Source organism: Gordionus sp. m RMFG-2023, chromosome 1 (genome assembly GCF_954871325.1).
Source record: "Gordionus sp. m RMFG-2023 chromosome 1, tfGorSpeb1-WG-v2, whole genome shotgun sequence".
In the NCBI taxonomy this organism is placed as follows: Eukaryota; Metazoa; Nematomorpha; class Gordioida; order Chordodea; family Parachordodidae; genus Gordionus; species Gordionus sp. m RMFG-2023.
The window spans coordinates 38,320,331-38,340,320 of NC_088775.1; positions in this window are offsets into that span (position 1 = coordinate 38,320,331).

Sequence of the window (19,990 nt, forward strand, 5' to 3'; positions counted from 1 at the left end):
TAAAAAACAAGTTTTTTAAGAATTAATAAAATTACGAGAACGAAAATCTTAGTTTACATTTGGACCAAAACTGCTTGAAACACAAATTATTGGGCCCTTAATATATGCATTTTTGCAGCCTCAAAATCTTACTTCTTTAAAACTTAACCAGCGAACCGGAAGGGAATTTATATAAGTGCTATATAAAAAGTAGGAATACCGACTTTAAGCAAAATTTGTAAGGGGATTAATTTTTAGTGCTTATTTCGATAGCAACCAGAATTTGAATGTTGTACGGTTCATTTTGCTTTTCTTTCTTTTTTTGAATTTAAAAGACTAAAATGTTAAATGCCTGACTTTTATCTCCATTTTTTGAGAATTTTAGTCATAAATATTTTGGTAGAAAAAAAGTGTTTTTTAAAATAAAGTTTTTATAATATAAATTTTTTCCTGGAGATACTTAAAGGGCTTAAACTTTTCAATCCAATAATGTGCTTCCTCCTTATAAAAAATCCGTTAAGAATAAGAACATCACATTTTTATAGCAACCTTGTGTCAGTGATTTTGGTCAGGAATTTACCATTTACTGCATGATTAGAAACATTTCTTAAACATCTAAACGTGTTTAGATTATACATTTTATCATAATTCATAATAAAAATAATTTGACTATAAAACAAAACAAAAAATACGGCATGTTTGAAGAACATAATTTTACTATTTTTTTTATCAGAATTAAAATAGTTTTTTTATATATTATATAAATAATAAATCTTTCAAAAGAAAACAGCATTTAGTGTATGCGTTTGACCTTTGATATATATAAAAGATGATGGATTATTTAATGTAATTTCAGTATCATAATATTTTCTAAATTGCTTTCTAAAAATTGACCTCTTCTTTAAATAATAATTACTTGAAACAAAATTGAAAAAAATATAAGAATCGTTTAAATTAGTGTACTAAAAGGTGGATGAGTTGAATAAACTTAATTTTTTTAAAAATGATTTTAAAAAAGAAAAATCAAATTTAAATGGGGAGGGAATTTAGAGGCCCTTCCCCTTGAAGCTTTTGTTTGTAAAAATTTTTTTGTATATAAATTTCCCATTTAAAAAAAAGTAATATGCTTAATATTCCTTAATCCAGCCTACATTCATTGCGAAACGGGGGGCTAAGCCCTCGGCTAATTTTTTTTGATATTTAGTCCCCTTTCCAAAATTTGTGGAGGGACTGAGCAGCTTTGATTTATATTTTTAAAGTTGCTAATTATTAATCCCTTTTATTTTATTATTGTTGCAAAAATTAAAATTTTTATATAAAAAATAGAATTTTCCTTCTTTTTCATATTTTATTTATAGAAACAAAAGCTAGAAAAACAAAAAGTGGCTCGGATGATACATCCTTTATTATGGATGACGGTCTCCCACTGACCTGGGACTACATTTGTATCTATTTTGCAGCAAAAAACCTATCATTTTCTGCTATCGAAAAAGCAGAAGAAATACAAATATCTGGCCTCAAATCACAGTCTTCATACCAATAGTTACCAACACCTTAGGCATGTTCGGAAATGAGGTCCTTAATTTAACAAAACCGTTGGCAAAAAGGAGACAGATTTTATGAGACCCCAACGAAAGATTCTATTTTGTCTTCGAGAGAAATCTGCCGATCCAATTTCCTAAACATTAACTCCTCTCTAGGGAGTTGCTGTTTTTTTATAAAATTTATGTTTTTTCATATATATTTTAATATATTTTAATATTTTTTAATATATTTTAATATTTTTTAATATATTCTTATTTGTTTTTTTTAAAGACATTTTATTTTGATATCGTTTTATATTGTATTTTATTTTTAAATCGAACCGTTTTTTTAATAAAATACTATTTAAAATATATTTTAAAATTTTTTTTATTCAAATTAGACCGTAATTTATGGTATCTCGACGATGGCTCTTTTGACGGTTCTTTATCCAATGTTATGTCAGCCATAGAGTACGTTGAAATGGAAGTAAAATTGGTCTTTCCCTAAATAAGAAAAAGTGTAAAATTTCCTCCCTCAACAATAAGGATTTTATCCTTCCCTTAGATTTTACAATCATTCCGCACGAGGAACTCTGTCTTTTAGGTTCCCCTATCGGTTCTTCAACTTCCTTTTGTCAAAAAACTTTTGACGATTTGATCCAGTCCCTTTCCAATTCACTCAAGAATCTTCCTCATCTCCCCAAGCATCAGTTCTTCTTTCTCACCAAAAAATGTCTTTTTCTACCGAAATTCTTACATTTATTTAAATCTTCCCCCGTTTTCCAGTACAATACTCACCTTAAGGTCTTCGAATTAAAATTTAAACATTTTATCGAATCCCTTTTAGTCTTAAATTTTTCCGATTTCAATTGGTCCCTTGCTTCTATGCCCGCTTACCGGGGTGGACTGGGATTTTCACCCCCCTTCCTAATGGCAATTGCGTGCTTTCTTTCATCTCGAATATCCTTTACCGATTCTATTTCCTCGCTTATCGAGTTGGATGATCCCCTTTTCAGCTAAACAAGAGTGGCTTACTCTAGTCACCCAAGGCTCCGAGCAGCCAGTTTCCAGTCATCTAAAGAGCTTCCTGGTCCCTATGCTTCAATGCGCGTTTGAAAAACTTTGTATGCATCCCGATCTAACTAACCTTCAACTGCTCAGAAACGCAAAAAAAAACTCTAACGGCCATGAATGGCTAGACGCGATTCCGAGTAGTAAAAAGGAAACGTTACTCACAGACGATGAGTTTCAAACTGCCATTGGCCATAGGCTTGGTTGCCCTATCCCTTCTGTGGACACCTGTGCTGCCTGTTACAAACAGGTTGATCCTTTCTCTATAAATTGTTTCTCGTGCCTCAAAGTCAGTGGCCGTTTCCTGAGGCACGACAACCTTAATAGGTTAATCGGCAAAGCCTTGATTTCGGCAGGTTTCCCCAATAGTTTGGAGCCATTAGGTCCCCTAAATGCGGACGGTAAGCGCCCCGACGGCATGTCTTCAACATCTTGGCACGGCGGCAAAAGACTTGTCTGGGACGTCTTTTGTGTTACCTCCTTTCCGGCTAACGGAAATACCGACCCCTTGGAACAAGAAACCAATAAGTGTAATAAATATAGATTCCTCCCTAATTCTTTTATATTTATTCCCCTAATTTTTAGCGTCCTTGGAAACCCCGGTCCCCAATCCCTAAAGTTCTTAAATCAATTGGGTAGAAGAATTTTGTTAAGGACAGGGGCCAAAAACGAGTCCCTATCTCTTAAACAAAAAATCCAATTTGAAATCCTAAAGGGGAACTACAAATGTTTCTTCAAAACACTCCCATTTCCCTCCTAGTTCATCAAATATAGTTATTTATTATATATTAAAAACTGTTTTGTTAATTTTATTTATATTTTGCATTGCAACTATATTTAGAATTTAACCACAAAAAAATATTTTTCGTTATAATTAAATAAATTATGTTTAAATATTTAATATATATATTTCGATAATGTATATATGAAAATATTAAATTTAATTAATAAGAAATGATATAATTTAATATTTTTTATTTTATAATATATTATGAAAATGAATATTTATTTATATATTTTATAAATTTATTTTTGCTTATTTCAATTCCATATCCAACAATAAACATTTTATTATCAAATATAGAAATTTTGATTTCTCTTATTTCAACAATTTTTTTTATGGATATTAGAAAAAAACTTAAGGTTAATTAAAGGTAAAAAAAAATATTTTTTGAAAAAATTATAATATTCTATATCAAATTAAAGGCTTATAAAAATGGTACTATAGCTGGAGAACAAAATGCAATAACAATCGACAGTGATGACAGGTTTTTAAATTTTTGCATTATTTTAATGTCATTAAGTCCACGGGGCTTCGGGACTCTCAACCCACTGAAATATTATTTTACATCAAATCTTTGAAAAAATTTATTACCCCCATATAAATTTTCATAAATTCCCGCCTCTTATTCTTTATTTAAATCAGAGACCTGCAGGCCCGGCCCTAAGCCCGGCCCGGTTTTTAAATATACCCGGGCCGGGCCTAAAAAATTTTTTTTTAAATATATCCGGGCCGGGCCTAAGATTGTTAAACCCGGGCCGGGCCTTAATATTTTTTATATAAATTTTTACATTATGAGTTAATGGTTATAAGATTATATCTAATATATATAATCTCCATAATCACATGATGATCGTTTTCGTATCTCCTTAATGTATTTAAAATTTAATAGTGTAATGTTAATTTTTTTTTAAAATTTTTTTTTTGCCATCCCCGGGATTCGAACTAGCGACTTCACGATTGGAAGGCAAACGTTCTTTTAACACAGCCCCCCTTAACTTTTTATTTTACGATAATTCTTCATATATATTTAATTTAAATTAACAATCATTTTATGCACCAATTTCAACATGATGTTGAAGGGTAATTATTTAGTTTTATACTTTATTAATCAATTTTATATTGTGAGCATGTATTATAAATATCAAATTAAAAATGTGATGGAAATCATATTGAATAAAATTTAAAATAGAGGTGCTAAGATTTTTGAATTTTAAATATGTATAGATTGGTCTGAAATTTTTTTTGCAAACAGCCAGAACTGATCAAAAAACCATGTGTTGAAGGGTAATTATTTAGTTTGTGTGTATGGTATTAAATATACTTTATTAATAAATTTTATATAAATATTAAAATTTAAGAGTAAAAGAGATAAAATTGTTCAATGTATACTGTGAGGATGTATTAGAAATATCAAAATTTAAAAATGTGATGGAAATCATATTGAATAAAATTTAAAATAGAGGTGCTAAGATTTTTGAATTTTATATATGGGTTATAGATTGGTCTGAAACTTTTTTGCAGACAGCCAGAACTGATCAAAAAACCATGTGTTGAAGAGTAATTATTTAGTTGTTGTGTATGGTTTAAATATACTTTATTAATAAATTTTATATATATATTAAAATTTAAGAGTAAAAGAGGTAAAATTGTTGCAATGTGTACTGTGAGCATGTATTGGAAATATCAAAATTTAAAATGGTTTGTTTAAAATTTAAATTAGGATGAACATATTTTCAGAATGGTACTTTAATATGTATTCATGAATTTCATATAAATACCAGGAGCTCACCAGTAGAATCATAGGTAAATCAGAAATTTACCCTTCATTTGATTATAATTTTGAAATTAGACAGATTTAATTCTTATAAGCCCCTTACATCAGACCTATTTTTCTGGATCAAATAAATTATTTGGGATTTCCTGGGCTTGGGAAATATTTTTTACCATTAATATGGACTTGGACCTAGCTTGAGAAACATTTTTCATAATTATTATAGTCTAAGATTCATGTGAATTTTTTAATTTTAAATATGGACTAGAAATTGGCCTGAAAATTTCTTTTGAAGACATGGCAAGGCCTGATCAAAAACCAAGGCTCATGCAAATTTCATATTCTGATTGTATTTTTAAATGCATTGTGACTTTTTATATATTTTATTTCAGTCCTCAACTATCAAAATTATTATGGTCTTTTGCGGGTTTAAGAAAACCAAGTGCGAGGACCTGGCTTGGGATTTTTTTAAATATTAGGCATAGGTGTAATATTTAACACAGAATATTTATATGGCCCTCAGGTAAAATCTAATTTAAATATATTTTTATTCAAAAAAATAGTATTCATCTTAGTCTTAATGGATTGGCCTTGGTTGGAGTGAGCTAGGTTAAAATAGACTAAAAAATAGATATGGTTTTTAGAGATTTACCTATCTCCAGACTTGGAAAATTACTATCGGTTAGCCAGGTTAGAGAAATTTTTTTTATAAAATTTTTATGGGTTGGGCTGGGCTTGGAAAATATTTTTATAAATTATATTGGGCTGGGCTTGGGGAAAATTTTTCAAAATTATTATAAGCTTGGACGCTTGAGAATTTTTTTATTATTAATTATAGGTCAGACATTGGCCCAAAACAAATTATTTTGCAGGCCTGAGCTTGACCTGATCAAAAAATTAAGGCCCATGAAAATCTGAATTTTGATTGTATTTTTAAATTCATTATGATTATTTAAATATTTTATTTCAGTTCTCAAGTACCAAAATTATTATGATCTTTCATTGAGCTTGGAAGAATTTTCATAATTAATATGGCTTTTGACTTTGCCTGGAAATTTTTTTTAATATTAAATATTAGGTATAAGTAATCAGTAATATTTAACAAATAATATTGGTATTATCAAGTAAATGCTTTAAATTTATTTTTACTCAAACCATAGCACTTAGTTTTAATGGATTATACCTGGCCTAAAGGGATGAGGGGGTAAGAAGAATAAAAATTGGATATTATTTTCAAATAACAGGTAACATGCATAAAAGTAAGAAGAAAATTTTCATTTCCCGTCATTTTTGACGGGCTATTTACTAGTTATATTATAGTTATGATTAATATAATATTGGGTGAGGGTTAACACTACCTAACACCCACAGATCGATCTAATTATTAATTTTCTGCAAATTTATTCAAAGTATTAATATATTTTTTTATAATTCATATCTAAATTTTTAGAATATATTTTACCAAAACAATCAAATAAAGGAATATCACTTCTTGAAGTTTGTAATACCTTTCAAAGCGAAAAAGGAGAAATAAAATTGATTTTACTTAATATAAAGCATTTTTTAATTGAAAAATTTGTTTTACACAAGTATCATTTTATTTCTCGTTTTCTCTGTCCCAAATTCAAGCAATTACGTATATAGTCAGGGACAGATCGCAAGATGACGGAAAACTATATAAAAGATTATATTAAATTACAAGAGGCTCAGGAAGTAAATGAAATACCATCGACCAGTCAAATTACGACTGTTGTTAAACAAACTGAATCGTTTTATGACAAATGGGGCGATGGTAATTCTGGTAATATGTCAATACCCGATGATGAATATTATAATTACATAAATAAAAAAATAGAAGAAACATTTAAGGTGGATAATTTGTTAGAGTGGTGGGCGGCTCATCAAAGCGAATTTCCAATTTTAGCAAAATTGGCAATTCCTGCTTCAAGTGCAAGCTGTGAGCGGAATTTTTTCACTACGAGAATTCTTGAAGAAAGAAGAAGTAATCTTCAACCTGAAAAGGTAGATATGCTTCTCTTTCTTCATGATAATTTGTGAATTTTTAATATCTTTCTTGAGTATAGGGTTTCGTCAATCATGCTGGTTTTTTACTTTGCAAACTGTCAAATATTTATTGCATTTATTATATTTACCTTGAGTATTATATTTATCTTCTTTTGTTAAAAATTTATATTATAAAATAAATTATATTAATATTGTGCAATTAGATTATATTTTCAAAATACTATTTATTATACATGCATTTTTTTAAATAGCGATTTATTTTTATTTTATAAATTAAATAGTAAATTAAATACAATATATTATATTTTCAAAATATTTTCCATTTTTATAAATTAAATATTAGTTTTATTATTTTTAAATGCAATATAAAATATAGTATATGCTCAAAATATTATTACCATTTTTATGAATATTAGTTTTATTTTTATAAATGCAATATAAAATATAGTATATGCTCAAAATATTATTACCATTTTTATGAATATTAATATAATATATGCTCAAAATATCCATTTTTATAAATAACAGTTTTATAATTTTTATAAATTCAATATAATATTCTCAATATTAGCTTTTTACATGTATTTTTTAAATAATAAGCGATAATACTCGCTGAAAAATATGGTAAAATAACTCATAGGTGAATTTTTGTATATACCAGGTCGAATATAATTTTAAAAATTTCCAAGCCGGGCCTGAAATTTTTAAATCCGGACCGGGCCGGGCCGTAAAAATTTTTTTTTTAAAAATATATCCGGGCCCGGGCCTTAAATTTTTAAATCCGGGCCGTAAAAATTTAAAACCGGGCCGGGCCGTGCAAATGGTACCTCTGCAGGTCTCTGATTTAAATGGTTCGTCACAAATAATGGTTATGGCTCTATTTTCCAGGGTTAAGCTAACTCTAAAAAGGTTAAAACAAATTTTTGGGCGAAAACCATCATCGTAGCCTCGATCGAGGTTTAAACTTAAGATAACTCAATCTTGAAAAAAATATGCTCTTGCCTCATGGATTGGTGAATTTTTTTGGTTGAGTTTTCGCAGATTTAACAACACTACAGGCAAGAATGGTTCAATTTTAACAAGATAATTTAAGTGTTTACATAGAAATTAAAAATTTTCTAGGTAGGTTGTTAGTTGTTAAGATTAATCAATCTACTTTGAAATAATAAATTAGGATATTTCTTTATTCTACGGGATCCTTTTGCCAATGAACCATTTTTTTTTGATTGACTGATATTAATTAAATCATTAGGAACAGATTGTAATATTTGAATATTATGCAGGTGAATATTTACAGATGCCGCTTGATTAAGAAATTAAACTCTTATTCAAAAATATACCATTAAAAAAAATCCAAAACTAATAAGATTAAAAATAAACCAACTTAATATTATCTCTAAAAAGCCCGTCTAATTGATAGCTAGCTAAAACTGAATAAATTAAAATAAAATTATTTTTTTGATTTAGAAATTCTTTCATTCTATATTCAAAAATAAAATTGCCCTTAGAATCTAGATAATCGATTTGGCGATAAGCATATAAGAATTTGCCAAAGATTCTTCAAATTTAAATTTGAAACGATTTCTGGGCTTCAACAATATATTGAATGTGAAAGGGGCTTTCATCTTATGAATTTGATCATGGTAGATAATCTAGCGAGTTTAAGAGTAAATAATTTGACTTAATATTCATAATTGTTAACGAGCCTTCGATATCGAAGGGGATTCAAGACCATATATCAAAATATTTTTAAAAAAATCATCGTGGGCGAATAAAATCCTTTCAAAAAATACAGTCCAAATAAAACGAAGAAATCAAATAGGAATTTTTAAAATTCATATTTATATATATTTTTAATTTGTATAGATATCTCAGTTATTAAATTCATGACATTATTTTTAAAATATTACATAAATAAAAAACTTATTCATATTCAAATAAAGAATTCGATTTATAAAAGTTGTAGCCCCCCTCCCTTTAAATTTTTGAAGAATATATAACTCAGCCGCGAACCAAGATGGGGGAGGGAATTCCCCTCCCCATCGCAAATTTGCATGTACTCGTAAATATCATTTTAAGCCAATGTAATTTTCCCCATACACCCCTCCCCCCTCATCTTCCTCTTTCCCAAATATGCATACAATTATCACTACAAGGAAGAATTTGAAGGAAAAATTAATAAAGGTTAATTACTTTTTAAAATAACGATTATAATTCAAAATTTTTAGAAAATTATTTATTCATAAAAAAATGGAAACCCCAAATTATTTTTATAAAAATCTAATATAGCCAAAGACCTATAATAAGTTGACCTAAAGACCCCCAATATAAAATTTTGGGTAAAAACCTACCTATTAGATCTCTCTCCCTAGCAAAACCCTTGTTACGTCTATGACACTGATTTGCATAAATTTTCCTTAATTTATATTCCGGGCGGTCATTTCAAAAACGTAAAACCTATGATTAATATCATATTGGAAAAATTATTATATAATGAATATGAAAGAAAATATAGAACGTTTATCCCTTCCTCGAGGATAATGCAAAAAAAAATTTTTATTTTATAAAGTGAGGTCTTATTTGCAACAGTCTTTTTCAGGCTATTCTGCAACTTCACTAAGATCACTTATAATAAAATTCTCAAAATAAAATCAGGGGCTGGCGTAGGCCTATTTTTTTGATAAAATATTTGAATTCTTGATCTAGGTGGTGGGTGAATGTATAGGAATGCACAAAATATAATCTTTCGTTGGGGTCGCATGTAATTTTTCTCCTTGTTACCAACGGTATTGTTAAAATTAAGGGCCTCATTTCCGAACATGCCTAAACTGTTGGTAACTATTGGTATGAAGACTGTGTTTTTGAGGCCAAATATTTGTTTTTTTAAGTGTTTCTGCCTTTTCGATGGCAGAAAATGAGAGGTTAGCCTGCTGGATATTTTTAATAATAAAGTGATATAAATTATTCATGATATTTTATTTAATAATATTAAATACTTTATTAGAGTTAGGAATGGGCCTAATTTTTTATTCATGACCGGCCCCTCAGGTTAGCACCAAAAAACGAACGTCTGTTCATATCTCATATTAAAATTATTTGGCCCGGCCACTCGCGCAAAAGAAAATTTTATCATGCCCGTTATGCCCAAAAAATTCATGGATTATTTTTAAAAATATTATAATTCTGCCTTATTTCCATAATTTTATATAATATAAAATCGTCTTATACATATTGCGGTAATTAAGAATTCACTAATCAAGTCACATTTAATGACAATATTTTCTTTATTTTGGAGTTCGTCTTTCTTCTAGTAAACGATTATTGGCTATAAAAAATAATTATTCACTGGAAATCGAATTAGCTGTGGCTGGCAAAATTTAACTGGCTAAAATTTTTTTTAAAAGAAAAGATTAAAAATTGATAAAATTAGAAAACTGTAATAAAAATAATGAAATATGCTTTTCCTATGAAATAAAAGAAAATGTTAGAAATTTTGAAAAATTTTAATAGCTTATTCAATATTTTTATTAATTTTATTAAGATATAGTCTCATAAAATACATAAAAAATATGATCTTGTTAAAAAAATGTATAAGGAAAGAGGTCAGGTTTTTAACGAACTACTTTTTAAAATTTTCTATGATACACGCAAAATTTCCAATTACGCTTAATTACGCCTGGCGATTTTTTGTAAAAACCAGTCACGCCCATTCACCGTTCGAAATTCAAAATTTATTAAACTTACGGCATAACCTATCATGACCCGATGTGTCACAGGATTTATACAGCCCGCGTCCACCTTTTAATTACATTGAAAATAATTAGAAAAGAAAATAGGTAATTAATATTTATTTCACAAGATGGTACATTTTCTGTAATTTTTTAAAACATTTTAATTTTTTTTTGCTCGCATATTAGGTAGTGATGCAAAATTGTTTTTTTAACGGCTAACTCAATATTTTATCCAGAAAAATATTACGTAGGCATGAATGTTTTGCTCATAGATGGCAAAAAGGTTTGGACATTTATTGACGACATCTCGATACTTAGTCAATATTTTTCTGACTAAAATATTGAGTTTCGTTTCATATTGGCACAAATGGAGCGAATTTGTATCAATAATATTAGTTGTTAAACTATTTTAGGAGGCGAATTTATATTATGTTCTATATTAAAATTAAATTATATTATCTCTTATATTTAAAAATTGGGCAAAATAAATTTGAATAAACATTTGTAAAATAAAATAAGGAAAAAAAATATTAAATAAATAAATATTACAAAAATATAAGTGAAAATTGACGCAAATAATAAGAATAAGAATACGATATGGACATTTGATTTTGAATATTCAGAAAGTATTAATATTTAAATATACGATATAATTATTTAAATTAATATATAATTTGATCTTTTTGATCTTTGAAATATTATTATTTATATATGCTTTTTTGCATTCCTGTTTTGTTCCAGTTCCAGGTAAAATGTATTCTTTGTTCCTAGAAAAATATCGAACTTAACAGATTTTAAATCAACATTATTCCTTAATCTTTATTACCATTAATAGGAATAAATTATAAGATCGAAGCAATAAGATAAATTTATATTTCTCTCTCTCTTAATTTAACAATTAAATTATTAACAATAATATAACTTAAAATCTTAGCTAAAATCAGTAATTTTAAACCCCTTATTTAATTTCATGATATCCTAGAAAGATCCATCCACCACAGCCTCTAATATAAGTTTATACCTCATCGATATTTCGCCCCATATTATATTGGCCGATTGTCTTATCATGTCCGATTTGGCTTTGGTTACAAGAAGAACCTTTATGAGTATTTAGAGGGATTATAAAGGTGAATGTGGAGTGCGGCCATTATGAAGGAAGGTTGAGGCAATGCCAGATGCAACAGCTATTGCAATTTTATCTTGAAATCTTAATCCGTATAGTATTGTGTTTGAAAGAAAAGAAAGATTTTCCAGACCACAAGACCATCTATGAGGAATACATTATGAGATGTAATAGAGAGTAAGGACATAATTTTGGCATATATAATATTTTGATCACGATTAAACAAATTATAGTTGCCAGATATTTTTTACGCATATCATTGGTATCTTATGAAGTTTCCTTCCAAATAAGGCGACACCTAATATAAACTGCAGCCGATGAAGATAGAATGGATAATAAAGGATAGGCATGCCAAAGAAATCTTTAAGATATTTACCATTTTGAAGCAAAATTTGGATGTGGAAAAAACGAGATTTTCGCTTATAATGCTATCAGGGAGTGGTGATCATTTTTGGATAACTTCACAAAAAAGATTTTTTAAAGTACGCCATAGAATAACAGGATCTCTAAGCTCAAAATGTAATAAGATAACAGCAAACAACTGACGCAATTGATAAGACATCTTAAAGGAGAGGCCCTCCTCTAAACAATTTTTTCATTTAACATCATTTGATAACATCAAATACATGCATTTTTAATCGTATTGCGGACAATTCGATTAAAGAGGCGTATATCGTAAAAAACAAAGCATGTTACTCCAGCTACACAATTAAGTAGAGTCTTAAATAAAACGCTTAAGGAGAAACTGTACGTATTCGACTATGGAATTTCAATTACCGGAGCGAGAATTGGATAAAGTAATATTTATTTAACTCCTAGTGAAGTGAATGATAGTGAAGAATTAAAATGCATAGATATTTTATTAGTTCATATGTATATGTAGTTCCTATGCAAATGAATAGCTCTATTTTGTCGAGATAGAAGTATTTCTTGTATCATAATATATGGCATGGTTTATTTTGTTGACTTATGCTCCATTTTTCTTTTTGCTTGTTTATGAGAGATAATCAATATTGGTAGAATTATAAGAGTTGTTAAGGAATAGCTTTCCCAAAAATAATTAATATAATAGATATTGGCAAAGGATTTAAAGAAGATATAACCCAAAATGTTGGGTAAAAAATAATGAATTCATAAATATAAATAAATCTTATGATCTATTATTTGATATAACTATATAGTTTTTATATAATAATAGGATTCAAGTTAGAATGATATAAAGGAAAACGAACTATTGTGAAAGTGAATTTAAATATAAATAACCTCATTTGCTAATGGATTTAAATATAGATAATTTTGAAAATACATATTTGATTCTACCTCCTTGTCATAATATGTTCTTTCTTTTTTAAATAGTTAGGAAAACCTGATGCTGCATTTGATCATGTATTAAATCTGATCTTTCTAAAAATATGTATTTATAAAATATGTATCATACACCTATGAGATAATTAATCTTTCGTATTGAATTGGGTTCACTTTTTATTTGTTTATTTATTTTTATATTTTTTATTATTATTTTTTTTAAAAATAGATAAATGTACCGATGATATGATGTCACGATGATATTGCGTAGTGAGTACATGGCATCACGATGACCTGACATAACGAGGACATTGTAAATTAATAATATATATAATACATCCATTAATAGACAAAATAATTTTTATAGATTTTTAAGAATATTTTTCAAATTATCAAATTAAATGATGAGATATATATATATAATCAAGTATTTTAATAATAATTTTATCATTCTTAACAAAATAGGCAAGTTAGACTTGTATTTTTTTGCCTAGTGGCACTTTATCACTACGACACTTTATCACAACGATTTATTTTTCGGTCATTTGATAACTCGACACTTTATGACGTGTCACTGACGACATTTTCAGGCAACACTTTGTCACATGATTATATTGATTTATTTATCTTTTTTTCAAAAAATTATATGATGTTGAAAATTAAAAAAATATGATTAATAATATATTAAATATAAATATAAATATAAAAAAATACAAAAATTTAAAAATATTATAGAGGCCTAAATTTGTGAATGGATTTGCAATTGGATCTTTCCCTAAAGTTTTTAGGAAAAGCGATGCTTCAATGTTAAATTTACCTAGAGTGTGTAAGTGACAAAATATAAAATTTGAAGTTTCGGCGGACGTGATTGTTAAGATTTGTTGATTTAATTTAGCGAATGAGTCATATGTAAGAATGATAACCGTAAAGTAAATACATTATATATTTTATTATATAATTCAAATTTTAAGAACTAAAACAATTATCACCAGCCGCACTTTCGAGGAAGATATTGGTGGATTTTGAATAGGCACCGATAAATGCTATTTTTACTAAAATAGAGCGTGAATATAAAAATAAAGATTTTGGGACTAAAAGAATTCTACGAGTCTAAGGATAAATTTCCATCGTATAGCAGGGTGTATATCGGTCCTTGCATATGTCCCAGAGAATGATCTGAAAATGCATTAGAAACCTAGGCAAAAATATTAAGAGAAATTAATGGCTCCTCTGAGCTAATTTCCTATTGAGAAGACCTATATCCGAAAACAAGAAATCCTAATAAATATTATATTTTTTGTTATAAATATAAGGTAACTAAGTAATATTGCAGCTCCTCTCTATAATGTTAAATTGTAACAAACACCCTTAAATGATGTCTCAATAAATTGTGTTGAAGGCTGGCGTTATGGAATTAAATCCCTTTGACAATGTTCTCACCTGAAGTTTTGAAAATTTTTAAGGGGGTCATAAAAATGCACAAACATCAGGCCCTATATCTTCAAGTCGTAATGTGAAAAACGCTCAGAGAAATATGTAGATATTAAAAAAAGAGTTCATTGATGTGTTTTAAAATATGGAATTTCGAACTTCACCTTTTTAAAAGTGATTGTCAATATTTCCTGAAATTATATTTTTTATTTGTAATTTATATTTTATATTTGTGATTTATTAATTTATGATTACTTACTAATAAAGGGTATATAAATTAAATGGTCTTATTGCATGTTATAAGAGAAGATGATAATTAATTAAAAATCTGGGCATTTACTATCCCCAGAAGAACTACGGATCTCAATTGGCCTCCATCCATCTGCAGTTTATGCAAGTTTAGCTCAATAATTAAGGATACCATTCACTATATTGAAGATACTCAAAAGGCATACATTAGTTACATCTTGCAGTAAAAGCTTTCACACCATCTACTAATCTATTAATACTAGAGAGGATACTTATGAAAATTAAAATATCAGTTTCTTTCAATAAAAAAATAAATGTTAAATTTTTCTAGATATCAAAATTTAAACGGAAAAGTCAAAAAATTAAATATTATCGAAATATAACTTTTCAAATATATTAAATTCAGTTTTAAGTATATTATGATAAAGTGTGGCGTGTTCAAGTGGCGTTATCAAATGGCTAAGTGATAAAGTATTGTCACAATAAAGGTCGTCGTCAGGCGCGTAACCAATCGCAAATTTGACTATTTTTATAAATATCATTTTAAGCTAATAAAAATTTTACCCCCACCCCCACCCCCTACCCCCCCCCCCCCACCAATCAAAATTTTACAAATATTTGAATATCAATTTTCCAACATATTATTCAAAAATATTAATAAAATGGAAAAATATTTAATCAAAGAGATTGAAATCAAACGATAATTTATAAATAAGGCTGAGCATGAAAAAATGTAATGTGTCGTCAGCAGCGATATCATTATTGAATTCAATTGATCAATCAGAGTTTATCATTGCTGCTAGTTGCATCAATAAATTATTTTTAGCTAACTACTTTGTAGAAATTCACAAAAACCAAATTTAGATTTGGTTCAGGTTATTGATTTGGTGGAAAATATACATGAACAGGTAGATACAATAAGAATGAATGTAGATCGTTGAATGGAAGGCTAAATTTTATGATATAACACTAATTAAACCTCGTCTAGCACCTAGGCCATTATTGAGATGAAAATAAATATTGGCTCAACTGAAGAATATTATAATATACCATTTTCATCCCATTCTTAGATACTTTTTTATCGCAAATAAAAGTACGGGTTTTAGATAAAAAACAAGTCTTTAGCAATCTTCAAGTTTTATTACCCAAAGATCCTTCTTCATTTTCTAATGCCACTATTGGTAAAATTAAATATTTAGAAAAATGTTATTCCTATGAGATTGATACTGAAATAAATTTAATCAGTGAATTCGAATTGTGGTATAAATTTATACGTTTAGCTATTTTACCTGAGCATGCTATTGATGCGCTCAATCGGTGTAAAGAAACCTCGGGTCAATTTCCTAATATTTCGAAGTTGTTTTATATTCTTGCATGTTTGCCTATTACAACATGTACGAATGAAAGGACTTTTTCCAACTTGAGAAGGTTGAAAACATATTTACGAATTACTTAATCTCGGCTAAATGGGTTAGCTCTGTTAAATATACACAGAGATTTGGTTCCAACGACAAACGAAATAATTAAAAATCTTGTATTTGATAAGAAGTTAAAAAAACTTGTTAATTTAATTATTTTCTAGTCAATATTTTAAACACATTACTATTAGTATTTTCAATAAAAAAATTATATTCTACTTATATTGTATGAGAATTTAAGCTGAGGCTAGTTTTTAAAGCAAATTTTATAAAAAAAATGACATTACACTTTATTTAAACTTTACATTTAAAACCTTTACATTTAAAACCTTTACATTTAAAAATACTTTATTAAATATAATATACCTAACTTGAAATAATAAAAAGAGGCTTGTAATATCCTATCCATAAGCACGAATTAGTAAATAATAGTTAAAAATAGAAATATAATTATTATTAAATTATGAATAATTTAATAGAATAGCTAAATAAGACCCAAGGCCGGGAGAAAGCTGGCCGAAGGCCAGGTAAAAGGGGTTTGGGGGCGAAGCCCCCAAAAATTTTTTTCCCCACCTATAAGAAAATCCTGGATACGCCACTGGTCGTCGTAATAAAGTGTTATCGTGATAAAGTGCCACGTGTGTCTCCAAACCTATTTTTTATGTATAAGGAGTATTTTAAAAATTGATTTATTATTAGTGTATTTTTTTTAGAGGTAATTTTAAAAATAACATGTAAACTATTTAAAACATAACATATATAAAATATGCGTTAATTGTAACCCTAAAAATCACTTAAATAAATGAGTTTAGGTAGTTATTTCGATACATCAATGGAGAATATAAAACTAATTTAGTTGGGTCGATTTATACTAATTTACTAATTATTCTTTGAATAAGTTAAAAGCTTTCTTTATATATTCGGTATTCTATGTAATGAGATGGCAGATCCTTGAAGAAGACTAAATCGGGCGTGACAAAATGGCAGATCCTTGAAGAAGACTAAATCGGCCGTGACAAAAGAAACTAGCGTTGTAGCAATTATTAGTATGAATAAAGAAACATTTCTTGGACAAACCATCCGGACGTTTAACATCTGCGTTACAAGGTCCAGTCTTCTCAAGGGTTGAATGAATTTGTATATTTTAAGGCACTATGTATGTCTTAGAAATCTAACTCAACATCGTTTGAATCCAGGGAGTGTCGACTTTTTGAGTCAACAGAAATGAAAAGTGAACATGAATATAATATAACCATATCTTAACTGCTGAGTCCGAATGCAGCTCATCGCTTGTAAGCAGTAAATCAAGATAATTTGAGGGATGGCAACAAGAAATTCATAAGCGTTTCTATGGAGTTAATAAGAAAAGGAAATGTTCCACAGGTGAACTCAAAGACCTGCAGGTCTGGCCCTAAGCCCGGCCCGGCCATACCAGGGCCGGGCCGTATTTTAAAATTTAAAATATACCCGGGCTTACCCTGAAAATTTTTTTTAAAAAAACTGGGCCGGGCCGGGCCTGAAATTTTTTTTAAAAAATATCCGGGTCGGGCCGTATTTTTTTAAAAAATTTATACAACATGAATTATTATATTCGTCAATTAAATATGGTTATAATGATTATATATAGTTATGATTAATATAATGTTTGGTGAAAGTTAACACTAGCTACACTCATAGTATCTATTACACAATATAATTATAGTTTTCCTGCCGTGGAATAAATACGCAAAGGATTAAATACATTATTATATAATATATGTTATATTTTTTATTAATTAAAATATCAGTTTTATTTTTTTTATAAATACAATTAATATAGTATATTCTTAAAATATTCAAATTTTTTATAGTATCAATTTGTAATATACTAAATATCTGTTTAGAATTAAAAAAAATAAAAATATACTTGCTTATTAAATGATAATACTCGCCGAAAAATATGATAAAATACGAAATAGATAAATTTTTTGTATATAAGATCGAATATAATTTTAAAAAATTCCGAGCCGGGCCTACAAAATCTTTTTTTTAAATATCCGGGCCGGGCCTAAAATTTTTAAACCTGAGCCGGGCCGGGCCGTAAAAAATTTTTGAAAAAAAAATCCGAGCCGTGAAAATGGTTCCTCTGCAGGTCTCTGGGTTGACTATTATAACACACATAATATATAAAATTATTCAAAAATTCTTATTTATTAATAAAGAATAGGAAACTAATGCAGTTAGATCGAATTATATTAATTGTCATTCTTCTTTGTCTAAGGTAAAAGCTTCCATTTGCATTATCGAACTACGATATAATGCTATGCCCTAGGTCGTTGAAAGTTAAGGTATGAATGCCAAAAGAAGTTAGACTTAGAAATTATTGGTATGAATAAATGGTTAGGAGGCAAAACAGAAGAATAATTGGCAGATTTACTTCGTTCTGCGTCTACAATAGCATCATGGTTTGAGTTGGAGGGCGCGAGTGGATCTACACAAGAAAAATTCCAGGTACTTTACATAAATCAACAGGACGCCATTTACGTTACGTCCAGTCGGCTCAAGGATTGAAAGAATTTAAGCAGATTTTAAGGCATGAGATATAGTGTCACTACATTTTGTGTTAGGAATCTACCTCTATATCGTTTGCAATGTAGGTAGAGGCGACCTTTTGAGTCAACTGGAATCTGACAAAGTGAGCATGAGTACAGTATGACCATATCGTAACTAAGGAGTCCGTTGGCATGCCGTAGCTCATCGTTTGTGAGTAATTTACTTGAAGATCTAACTTCAAGATAACCGTTTCCCGATGAATTTAAAAAGAAAAAGTAATATTCTACAGGTTGACTTCTCGATTTAAGAAATGCGACGGAGTTGCCAACCAAGGGTAGATCCCAATCTATCTGCAATGAGGAGGATCGACTAGGGAAGAGGGCTTCCAAAAATCGATGGCCTGAAAGAGTATAAAATTTTGGTGAGTCGTTAATTTGCTGATGATTTTGTCACATGATAAATGCGAAGATATGAAGGAACTGACGGAGAGTAAGAAAGGTCATCGTATTTCTATCTCACCTGCTATGGTGGGTAGAGTGACCTATAGCCAAGATAATTTCCCATACTTTATTTTGATGATTTGTTCGGTCAATATTTTGATATCTTGTTTATAGATAGCAAGAATGGCAGGATATTGGTCGTGTGATTGTCAAGTGTAAACAATCTTCGGAAATTTCAAGGTAATTCTTTATCAGAAAAAAGACTGGTGCGCTGGGAGATGCAATAAGATCCCATGCATTTTCTTAAGATCCATTGAAGTATCTGCAAAAAATTTAGTGAAGGGGTGTTTATTGCCTAAGGGTGCCCCTAGATATGTAAGGTACTCTTTTTCAGGAAGGTTAAGCCTGAAATTATTTGAACATCTTTTTTAGGGGCTAGTATTCACTCTTGAGGATTTATTGTTAGGCCTATGTTTTCATATAATTTTATTATGCCTATTGCCATGTTGGCTTGGTTGAGGCCGGCTATTATTACATCATCAATACACCTAGAATGAAATTAAATTTGCATTGGTTATTGATGTCCCATATCATTTTTTATATTCCTA